We start from the raw sequence: 12255 nt of genomic DNA on the forward strand, positions 1-12255 counted from the left end.
TACAATAACATTGCATTTTCATCCCCACAGGACCCCTACTCAACGTCACCAGAGAGGAGTTGCCAGCAACATCCAGTCCCTCCCCAGAGGAGGCCCACAGTGATGACATCAGCTCTGTACGCCTGGATCACGATGACCAAACTGGCCCATCAGGGACCTCTGAACAGTGGGTTACCCTGCCGCAGTCCCAACCCACCACAGACCCTCCCCCCTCAGGAAACACCAGCACAGCACCCACCCATCAGGCCCATGCCACTGTTCCCAGAAGACGTCAATCAGCAGTGCGTCCACCACTACAGGGACCCCAGGCCACTCCACTAACACAGGACGATCAGGAACCTGGGGTCAGTGGCAGTGGGCACACAGTTCAGGGGACAGAGGCACAGTACAACAGGGAAACTGGAAGGACTGCTGTGCGACAGGGAAAGGACAGGCCCAGGGAACCCACTCTCCAGGAGGCACTCACCAACATACCACCATTCCCAGGTGAGACCATGGGCCAGATACTGTACAAGTTGCAGGAGATCCAGCAGCTGCAGGACGGTCAGTACCTGGGGATCAGGGAAGACCTAAAACAGGCCCCAGACACTAGCCACACTGAAGAGCAGCCCTCCAACTCCACCGGTGCTAGTGGACAGGAGGCCCCGCCACAGGACCAACAGGCCACGAGCACCCCACTCCCTGCCGAAGGAGAACCACCCCGCAAACGGTCCCTGCGATCCAGGCAGGAACCAGAGAACATTGCCAAGACCCCAACCAGGAAATAGGACTCTCCTGATGTTACCCTTTTGTCCCACTCTGTCACCCTGTCCACCTTGAACTGCCATTACTCCCCTTCCTATGCCCCACTGGACAATGCCCCTGTGATACCAAGAGACTGGACATTCCTCCACCATCACCCCAGCCCATCGCACATCCCTCTCTACGTATGAGCACTTCAATAAACACCCTTGGAACAAATACAAATCTTCAGTCTGTCAAATGATTGAAATATGTATTAGTACAACATTCTGAAAACATTGCAAGTCATATATACAGTTATATGTACATTGGTATGACCTTTAGTGGGCAGTAGTAAACATACCGGAAGCCAGAGTGGGCCACAGAGATCTGAAATTAGAGATGCCAAAGGGTACAGTAAATGGCCATAGACATAGGGAAATCAGGCTGCCATGTACAATGTCCAACACAAAACTGAAAAGTAAAATGAAGTTACAGTGTCTTACCTGTGTGTCACTGGAAGCACTGCAGTACGATATTACTTATGTTGTCCACATCTTCTTCCTCTGCCTCCTCTTTCTCACTGTCCAGAAAAGGCGCCTGGCGTCTCAAGGCTAGGTTGTACAACATGCAACAATGATCTGGCAAACCTTCTTGGGTGAGTAGTACAGGGATCCATCTGTCAGATGGAGGAACCGGAACCTGGCCTTCAGGAGGCCGAAGGTCCTCTCAATTATCCTCCTTGTTCTCCCATGTGCCTCATTGTAACGTTCCTCTGCCCTTGTCCTGGCAATTCTCACTGCGGTCAGTAGCCATGAGAGGTTGGTGTAACCAGAGTCACCTGCAAATATCGAGGGACAACTGTCAGACACACACTAACCCTTAGGGACAACCCCATACCCACACTTCAACATATACTGGGCTCCCCTATTAGCCACACCCAGGCCCATATTTATACATTTTGACGCAAAACTGCGCCAACGCAGTTTTGCGTCAAACAAATTAGCGCCGGCTAACGCCATTCTGAAGCACCATGCGGGCGCCGTATTTATTGAATGACGTTAGCCGGCGTTAGCCGCCGGCGCTGTCTGGTGTGCGTTAAAAAAAACGACGTACACCAGGCAGCGCCGGCGTAGGGGGAAAATGGCGTATGGGCGTCCAGAAATGATGCAAGTCAGGATGAGGCAAAAAAAATCGCCACAACCCGATTTGCGCCATTTTTTAACGACGCCCATCCCCCATTGAAATGACTCCTGTCTTAGCAAAGACAGGAGTCATGCCCCTTTGCCCAATGGCCATGCCCAGGGGACTTCTGTCCCCTGGGCATGGTCATTGGGCATAGTGGCATGTAGGGGGGCACAAATCAGGCCCCCCTATGCCACAAAAAAAAAAATAATAATACCTACCTGGACTTACCTTAATGTCCCTGGGGTGGGTCCCTCCATCCTTGGGTGTCCTCCTGGGGTGGGCAAGGTTGGCAGGGGGTGTCCCTGGGGGCAGGGGAGGGCACCTCTGGGCTCATTCTGAGCCCACAGGTCCCTTAACGCCTACCCTGACCCAGGCGTTAAAATCCGGCGCAAATGCGGGTTTTTTAGTCCCGCCCACTCCCGGGCGTCATTTTTGCCCGGGAGTATAAATCCGACGCAATAGCATCGCAGTCATTTTTTAAGACGGGAACGCCTCCCTTGCATATCATTAACGCAAGGAAGGTGTTCACGCAAAAAAATGACGCTAACTCCATGAACTTTGGCGTTAGACGCGTCTAATGCCAAAGTATAAATATGGAGTTAGTTTTGCGTCGAATTTGCGTCGAAAAAAACGACGCAAATTCGGCGCAAACGGAGTATAAATATGCCCCCCAGTGCCTCTGGAGTTGGCCCATCACATATGGGATGCTGCTATTCCTCAAGATAAAGGTGTCATGTAGAGAGTCAGGATACTTGGCATTCACATGGGAGATGTACTGGTCCGCCAAACACACCATCTGCACATTCAGAGAGTGAAAGCTTTTTCTATTCCTGAACACTTGTTTCTTTCCCCAGGGGTGACAAATGCTACATGTGTACCATCTATGACACCAATGGTGTTGGGGATATGTCCCAGGGCATAAAGTCAGCTTTCACTGTGACCAGATCCTCCACCTGGAGGAATACAATGTATCTGTGCATGTGTTTCAGCAGGGCTGACAACACTCTGGTCACCACGTTGAAGAACATTAGTTGAGACATCCCTGATGCCATGGCCACTGTTGTGTGGAAGGAACCACTTGCCAAGAATTGGTGTACTGACAGGACCTGCCCTTGAGGGGGGATACCTGTGGGTTGGCGGATAGCTGACATCAGGTCTGGCTCCAATTGGGCATACAGTTCTCGGATTGTGGCCCGATCAAATCTGTATGTTAGTATAATGTGTCTGTACTCCATTGTTGCAAGGGCCATCAGGGGTCTGTACACAGGAGGATGTCTCCATCTGTATTCATCCTCAGGGGTTGAAGTCCAGGGAAGAAAACAGTGAGGAGAGGGTCATAATCACACATCTAGTGCAATAATGATGCTTTTCTACATTCACAAAACCAGTATGTGAACCCGAGAGTCAGTTGCTGTGCCAATGTCTGCTGTGACGCAGTTAGGTGCCATGGCCTGTGCACCCCTGAAATGGCAGCTGCCTGACATGTGAGGGGGGACAAGTGGAAATGAAGTAATTCCGCTGGCATTGTGCGCCGTTGCGGTAGGCGGTCGACAACCGCTGTGCAACTTCGCATTGGTTATCATTGGGCCCAGTGGGTTCCAGGAACCAATGGTGATATACGCCAGCAGTGACGGTACGTTCCGCCGCGGACATGACCCCCATTTTCTATCTCTTCACTCACTTGCTACCAGACCTTCAACAGGAGAGGACCTACACTGCAAGTGCTGCTGTGACCTGTGTCTGGAAGCGACAATGGCTCTTGTGTCTGGGGAAAGTGCACCTGCCTTCACTGCGGAGGAGTTGGAGAGAGTGGTGGATTGGGTCCTACCCAGTACACGTTACTCTACGGTCCTCCAGACAAACAGGTGAGTACACTGTGAGCATGATGCATGGGCTATGAATGTATGGAGTGCTGTGTATGTAAGCCACATGTGGGGGGGGGGGGGGGCTGAGGCATCCTGGCCAGAGAGCTGCATGTACGGTGGTCAATGTATGTGCGTCATGGGATAGGAGGGTTATGGTAGGCCATGATTGTGACGCTCTGTACGGTTAACTAATTCCCTTTTCTGCTGTCTTTTTCCTGCAGGTCAGCGCCCATCAGAAAAAGGGTATTTGGCGTGCCAGGGTGAACATGGCAGGGTAGGTCCCTTGTTGGGCAGGCTCTGAAGCACTCCAAAATCAATGGTGTTAGTGGACATCTACTACTGGGCAGGGACCTGTTTGTATCAGGTGTACAGCTGATGGCGTTAGGCATTGTACCACATGGGCTGGCGACTGGCATTGTAACTGTTAGTGCATGGCCTAGTGCATAGGGCTGTTCCCTGTGAGTTGTGTATGCCAATTGTAGTGTTGTTGCTGGTATTGACCAAGTGTATCCTCTGTCTCTCCCCCCTTTATGTTTTGTCACCCTGTCCTTGTGTGCATTAGCATCATCTGGCGGAGGAGCAGAGGCACGGCAACGGAGGGAGCTGCATCCCACATGGCCCTGGAGGCTAAATCCACCGACGCTGAGGGCACCAGTGGGACGGAGGGTGAGGGGAACACCACGACGGGGACAGGAGGGGACACCACAGACAGCGACTCCTCCTCCGATAAAAGCTCCCTGGCGGTGGCAGACACCTCTGTGCCCACCCCAACAACAGGGACAGCCGCCACCCCTACCAGCACCGCCCTCCCAGCAGCCCCTCAGCGTGTTTCCTGTGCCCGCTCACCCAGGAGGGTGGGCATCTCCTTCGGCCCAGGCACCTCAGGTCCTGCCCCAGTCAGCCCTGTTGCCCTCAGTGAAGAGGCTATTGACCTCCTGAGATCCCTCACTGTTGGGCAGTCAACCATTCTGAATGCCATCCAGGGTGTCGAGAGGCATTTGCAACAAACAAATGCATACCTGGAGGGCATTCACTCTGGCGTGGCGGCCCAACAGAGAGTATTTCAAGCTCTGGCCTCCGCACTGATGACAGCTAATGTCTCTGACTCTAGCCTCCCCCCTCCAACTTCCTCTACCCAGTCCCAATCCCCTCAACCACAACCTATCCCAAGCACACCTTCACACCAGCATTCACCCAAATCAACACACAAAAGTGGCTCAGGCAAACTCAAGCACCACACTTCATCTCACAGGCACTCACAAAAGCACCATCCCCATGCAGACACACCAACATCCACTGCCTCCACTGTGTCCCCCTCCTCCTCCTCGTCCACCTCCCTTCCAGTAGCGTCTCCACTCTCACCTGCATGCACTACATCCTCATCCACTACCTCCATCACCAGCATGCACCCCTCACTGGCAGTCACCACCCCCACATCCATGCACACGTCCCCTGTGTCCTCTCCCAGTGTGTCTGTGACCCCTCCTCCCAAAGTACACAAACGCAATCACCCACCCACCCAACAGCCATCCACCTCCCAACAGCATCCAGCCCATGCACTTGCACTCAAACTCAGCAGACAGACACCTCCTACTACTCCCTCTTCCTCCACTCCCAGACCTTCTCCCTCTTCCCGCCCCAGTGTTCCTGGCAAACATTGACCTGTTCCCTACCCCTCCCCTCCGTCCTTCCCCTCAGGCCAGGGTGGCCAAAACCCAGCCCAGCGTCTCAGCCACCAAGTCCACATCTGCTGTGGTTCAAGCAGCTGTCAGAGGATCAAAGGGGGCACTCGTCCGCCCAGCCAATGTGCCACCAACCCCTGCCAAAGCACAATCCATTCCGCCACCTGGCAAGGTGAAGAATGGGACAGCATCCAACAAGGGGAAGGAGCCACAACCACCCAGCAAGGTTACCTCAAAGACTCCAGCTGCCAGACCCAAGGTGACACCACCATCTGGCAAGGTGAGGAAGGGGCACAAAACACCAGGCAAGGCACTTCAGCCATATGAGGCTGCAAGTAAAGGCCTGGTGGCTACCAGCACAACCACCAGCACTGGCACCTGCACCACGGCCACTACTGCCACCTGCACCACCGCAAGCACCGCTACCTGCACCGCTACCTGCACCACTGACAGAAGCACCAGCAGCAGCACCCCCAGTGGGCAGGTGTCCAAGAGGGGCTGGAGCCTCCCTCAACCACTGGCAGCACCCCCACGGGCACCTGCACTACCACCAGTGTGCAGCCGTAGCCGCCACCAGATGGACTCTCGCCATGCATCCATGGACTATCGTGCATCCTGGTCACTGCAAATCTCATAGCTCGGACACACAGGTGAGGGACTGTGAACTGCCACACCCCAAGTGTTGCATCACTGGGCACAGAGCCCTATCCAGAACCAGTAGAGAAAGACATCCACTCACCCTATCCTTGGCAGGATGAAGCACACTGGGCACAAAGCCCCCTCCAGGACCAGTGGAGAAAGGCATCCACTTACCCTATCCTTGGCAGGATGAAGCACACTGGGCACAAAGCCCCCTCCAGAACCAGTGGAGAAAGGCATCCACTTGAGAGACTGTGGCTTTGCAATCCCCAGGACCAGGCAGTGGGCAAACCACCCACTTTAGAGACTTGAGAGACTGTGGCTTTGCATTCCCCAGGACCAGGCAGTGGGCAAAATACCCAATTGAGAGACTTGAGAGACTGTGGCTTTGCATGGAGCCCCCTCCAGGAGCAGTTGCGTTGTCCCATCTTCTGGCTGAGGTGCCCATCCCCCTGAGGTGCCTGTGTGTTTTTGAACTGATGCCCCTGCAGTGTTCTCTCCGTATTGAGACAGGAGTCAAGGGTGGGCTTGGCCTATGTGATATGGCCCTGTGGCCTACTGACATTTTGAGTGGACAATGTACCGCCTACATTTTATATCTATTGTAAATAATGTTTTTTATTTTGTAACGTATGTCTGACTATTTCTAGTATGACACTAATTTGACTTAATTCCTTTTGTCCTTGCGTTCTTCCAGAGGGTTACGGGATGTATATGTAATGATGTTGCATGTGTTTGTGTGTATGCTGTTGGGGGTGAGGGCGGGGGTGGGGTTGTTGCGTGTTGCGTGTGTGTGTGTGTCACTCTCTTTTTCCTCCCCCCTCCCCTGTCTGCTAGGTGCAGTACTCACAGTGGTCGTCACCGCCCATGTTCGTATTCCTGGTAGATGAGAAGATACACCAACATCAGTAACATCTGTAGTTCGGGCTCCATGGCGTCCTAGGTCTTTGTTGAGTGTCGAGAGGTGAGTGGTTTCCCTTCTGTGTACTGTCTCCACCATGCTTTTTATGGGGTTGGTACAACCCCGGAAAAGCTGGCGGATGGGCGGGTTGTGATGTGGTGGGGGGTACGTTGACTTGCGCCTGTCTGTTGGCGGTTACTGCTGCGGTGTTTGTTGCTACCGCCGTGGCGGTCGGAGTGTTAAAGTGGCTGTCTGTGTTGGAGATTTCCGCCGTGGTCATGATTTAATTTTAGCACCGACCGCCAGGGTTGTAATAAGGGCCTATGCAACTTTCTGCACAGGAAGAATATATCCCATGGGATATGTCACAACCCATTTTTATGGGCGAGCACAAAGTGCTCCGTCCATTCTGTAATCTCTCTTTGGGCTTGAAACCACGCCTATGCCACATCAGTCACTTACGTTGGCTCGTGGCCTTGCCTTTCAAAATCTGCTTCTTTCATTTGTGAAGGGCATGCATACGTCATGCCTTTTCCGGTGTTTAGCCCACCTACACAGCACCTGTAAAGTACCAAAAACATATGAGGCTCGATGTTTTCAGCCTGGAGTCGGGACTACTTTAGCTGCATTTTACATAGCGCGATCCCGCTGCATTTTTTTTGCTTTACAATGCTAATAGCTCTAACTCGAACAAATGCGAGATCCGTTGCATTGAAAATGCTTGTTTTGTATTAATGGTGTAGCTTTCCAGGTGAATGTCTGGAAATATTTATGAGCTGAAAAAATAAACATATATACAGGCGAAGCAGTACATCTCCATCTGAACTTGTATATTTCTGTGAATGGACTTATAAGCTTTGAAGGAAGAAATGTAAATAAAAGCTGATTTTAAAGGAGATTTATGTGGTCTAAATACAAAAACGGTATTTTGTAAAACTAACATTAAATAATTCAATTAAAGGATATTTCTGGCGAGAAAGGGACGTGTACTTGAGATGAATTGATTTGGAGAGTAAAAAAACATATTAACATCTTTTGCTGTAAGGGATTTATATGATGACTTTGAAATAAAGACATTATTTCCACCCTGTAAATAGCTGTTTTTTTTCGAAAACTAAAAATGTAAATTACTTATTTCATATAATATGTAGAGCATTGACCTTTTTCAAACAGGACCCACTAAGGTAATTTTCTTACATCCAACAAAAAAAAACAAGAGAACAGGTGGAAAAACATTTTGCCATTTTCTGCACTGCACCAGCGCCGCAGAGGTGTGTGCTTCTTTTTGGCATCTTAAGCACATGACTTAATTTGAAATATCTCTGAGTTAATGCATGTTTTGCTAACAGTATAGCTCAGAATCAAAAACCAATAAATTACTCTTTGTACTTCCGAGCTCTGGTTCCTGAAAAGTGTGCATTAACGTGGAGACATTTCGAGTTGATGTATGCACTGCAGACAAGAAAAAGAAGTGCACAAACCATTTCTGTGCTGCACGCAGTGCAGAAAATGGCATCATTATTAGGGCTTGTTGTAACTCGCATAATTTACTGTAGTGTAATTGCAGAAAATGTCAGCAAAACTGTGTGAGATGATGTTAAATTATGTGAAGAGTTTAACTCAGCATTTAGAGGTTTTTTCACAGTGAAAAATGTATCCATACAGTCTGATATGACACTATAAATTACCAAAAGAAAAAACATAAGAAATTCAATATCACTTAAATTTACAAGCTATATATAGATATATATATATATATATTTTAACTTTATATAAATAATAGTAACACATTAAATTAATTTACCAATTAAAATATATTAAAATAGTTAAAAACCTATATTTGTAACCACTATAGTATTGGAAATGATATTAAAAACATAGATATGATTTCAAACAAATACTACTTCCACAAAAAAATGATAACCTAGTCAACGATATTTGTGTATCACAATGTTTGTAACAGAACACGAACAGCAGCAGCTCTTAAAGGACCATAAGGGTGTTCCTATTCTCCCCTACAGTAGGACGTTTGTGCCAAATTACGCATACTATAAACTGTCATTTTTTGTAAATTAGGTGAAAAGAGTAACGCCAAATTACAAAAATTACTCCAATTACACTGGCATAATTACATTTTCTGCCATAAATGTTTCAAAAAAATTCAACAGACGTATTTTTAAGAATATCTCACTAAACAGTGACCTCAAAACATCATGAGTCCCACTTTAAATAAATCTGACACAACTGAAAGAGAACAGTTGTGAGGCAAGTCTTTTGTTTTCTGTATACATTTCTACATACATGTGTTGATTGTGAACCTGATGCTGCTAAAACACTATTGTGTGTTTTGTCGCGCAGTGACAGACCTTCTGTCGTGCGTAGGTTGGTCTCATTTCCATTACAGACTGCTGTATTTAGGTGTTATAGGGATATTAATGAGGTGACTCATTTGTGCTAATGTGTGTAATGAATACAACATAGTGACGTGATACCCCTTCAAGATGTGCCATATTGCACTGCATAATTTGCTTGGAGTTGCCAAATAATTTAGTCAACCTAGCTGAATAATGTGACCCTTCCCAGTCACACAATGCCAGTAGCCCTTCCTACAACAAGCATCGAAATGCAAGCTTAAATCTCTGGGGCTTCCACCACGTCAGGAGACAATTGTATTCAAAGATTGTAATCCCAATGCATGGAATGAGCATACAAAAGAAATGACGTCAAATACCGTATGTATTCTGTTAGTCAGAAACAGCTCCTAGCAGAAGAAAAGCATAGGCAAAAACAAATTGTCTTACTTTATTTTAAACAAGCATTGCCAAAGCCAGTAGGTCTGGCTTATAAGTGAAAATCTGTGCTAGAACTGTCATATTTGCTGATGCTGGCTATTTAGCAATCCATCCAGTCAGACATTAATTCTTGTTGTAGCTGAACACAGTACCTTAAGTCATTACTAGCTTTCCCTTGAGAGGCTGTAGTGCCCTATGCAATTACTCAAGGGCCGACAGGTCTGCATCATTGCTCCTTCAGTTTAACATTACCAGAGAATTATGGATAAAGCATATGCCTCTACATATCTTTTGTTGGAAATGGAAGGAAACATTGGCAACAAGTTCACTTTGCTTTTGTTTTTGACGGGGTGGATTCACTATTAATTTGCATATTCTAGTTTAAAAGACTGATTTCTCTTCATTTTATGTCTTAAAACATATTCTAAAGCTGGGTTGTGATGACCATAATCATTATCATAGCTCTGAATGCATTTGACTGTGTCATGGAAGAAGTCACCAGGGGCCTCATTACGAGTTTGGCAGTCCTGTGACCACCATGTTGGCAGTGAAATCGCCTTTGGCGGTGATGCAAACAAAACACAACCGAAGCGCCGCCGGCCCTGCCAGTGCAGTCAGACCACCGCAGTCGATTGGAGACACCAACAGTCCGACAGGGACCATGTTTCAGCCAGACTCATTACAAGGTTCACACCGCCAACATTTCTGCCATGGAAACAAACAGGATAAAAGGAGACACCCGCCTCCAGGAGACCATACTTGTCCAAAGCCACCATTGAACCACTATTAGATGTCATCCCGGTGCTCCTGCTTGCCGAAAGACAACAGAACTATTGCCGACGAGGACAACACCCGTAAGTACACACGCTCACCTGTCACATTTTTATACTGTTAAATATTGTACAGTCGCATACCATACCATAGAGAAAGGGGTGCGAGGGCAACACGCACACACGTAAAAGTACAGTGACAAGCACACTCACATGCAACAAGAAAGACATCCACACATACACAGCACAAACACTTCAGCCAGCACACACCACTTGTCAGTAACATACAGTTTTGCACAGCAACAAAGTCCAGGCCCAGCCCCACACATTCCCATACAACATACCAACACATCACAACAACACCACAACCACACAAATAGAAACACATGTCAAGCACTCACAACCAACAATGGTCAGGTACCCCTCACACATATAACACAATGTATAACCATCTGAACGACCACACACAATTACACAATCATGCTACTTAGCAATTGAAACACATCACTCACAGACAGCAAATTGTACCTATTATACTATGCACAATACACACAGACTCACACAGTCAAAGCACACACAGCCACACACCACAACAACAAACACATTTCAACACAAACACAGCACAATACCGTGACACAAATATATCTGATGCATACACATGCCCAGCATACAACTCACACCCTATCCCTGGGGGACAATATCACTGCACACACCTTCATATACTGCTGAAACAATACCCGAAGCACAAGCATCAAATAGACACAAATAATGGCACACAACCAATGTGAGCCAGGAACAACTCAAACCTAGGAAAGGAAAAGGAGGACAAAGATGTAACCAAAAAACTAACAGCTAGTTGGTCTTCATATAATATTAGTTCAGCAAAGGTAAAAGTCGAAGGACATTGGCCAGTCCATAATGATAAATTGGTGGTGCAACAAAGGTACTACATAGTGCCCCAACTTTACTCCTAACTGCCATGTAACCTCCACAGATAGGGGCAGAAAGGCACCTCAGGGAGTCTTGGAAGTGGTGGAGGGGGGCTTGGGCTGACGAGGTGGGGGTTTGGATTAGGCTTGGGAGTGATGGTTTAGGCTTTAGCTTGGAGGGGGTGGTTTAGGTTTTGGCTTGTAAGAGGGTTGGATCTTCTTCGGAGGGGTTGATTTGTTGGTGGGGGTAGGGGCATGGGTACTGGCAGGGGTGCCAGTGGAGGCTATGGAGGTGGAAGTGATGTCCTTCGGGAGGGAAACAGATCTATTAGGGGTGCCACAGGAAGAAGAGTACGGAAAAGGTTAAACTCAGAGAGGAAAGATTTTTTTCAGACACGGGGATGCTTATGACCAAAGTGTTTGGGTGTGGAGGGAGAAGGAATGGTTGTAAGAGATGTTGGTGTGGATGTTTAGGGTACATGATTGTGAGAGGTATGCGTGTGGGTGATGGGTGTCTATTGGGTTGGTGAGTGAAGGCATTTATGTGGCTTAGGCTGAGGGTGGGTAAAGGTGCTAGGGGATGCCGTGGTGGGTGGGTGGTCATCTGTTGGGGTGGTGACTGCAGATATGGTGGATGTGCTGCATGTAGGTGTGTCAGTTGTTATAGTGTCTGTGGGTGTGGTGTCTGATGGTCTTCTCGGGTGCTGTCTGTGGGTAGGATGGCTGGATCAGTGAATGTTGGTGTGATGTTTGCAGGTGTGTCAGGTGT

General features: G+C 48.3%; 1 long non-coding RNA gene across 2 annotated transcripts in view; it reads right to left on the minus strand.

Moving 5' to 3' along the window:
- LOC138300869 (uncharacterized) overlaps positions 1–12255 on the minus strand; it is a 339248-nt gene that overhangs the window by 152704 nt on the left and 174289 nt on the right. The gene's annotated exons all lie outside the window — the stretch shown is intronic.

This window comes from Pleurodeles waltl, chromosome 6, assembly GCF_031143425.1.
Source record: "Pleurodeles waltl isolate 20211129_DDA chromosome 6, aPleWal1.hap1.20221129, whole genome shotgun sequence".
Lineage (NCBI taxonomy): Eukaryota > Metazoa > Chordata > Amphibia > Caudata > Salamandridae > Pleurodeles > Pleurodeles waltl.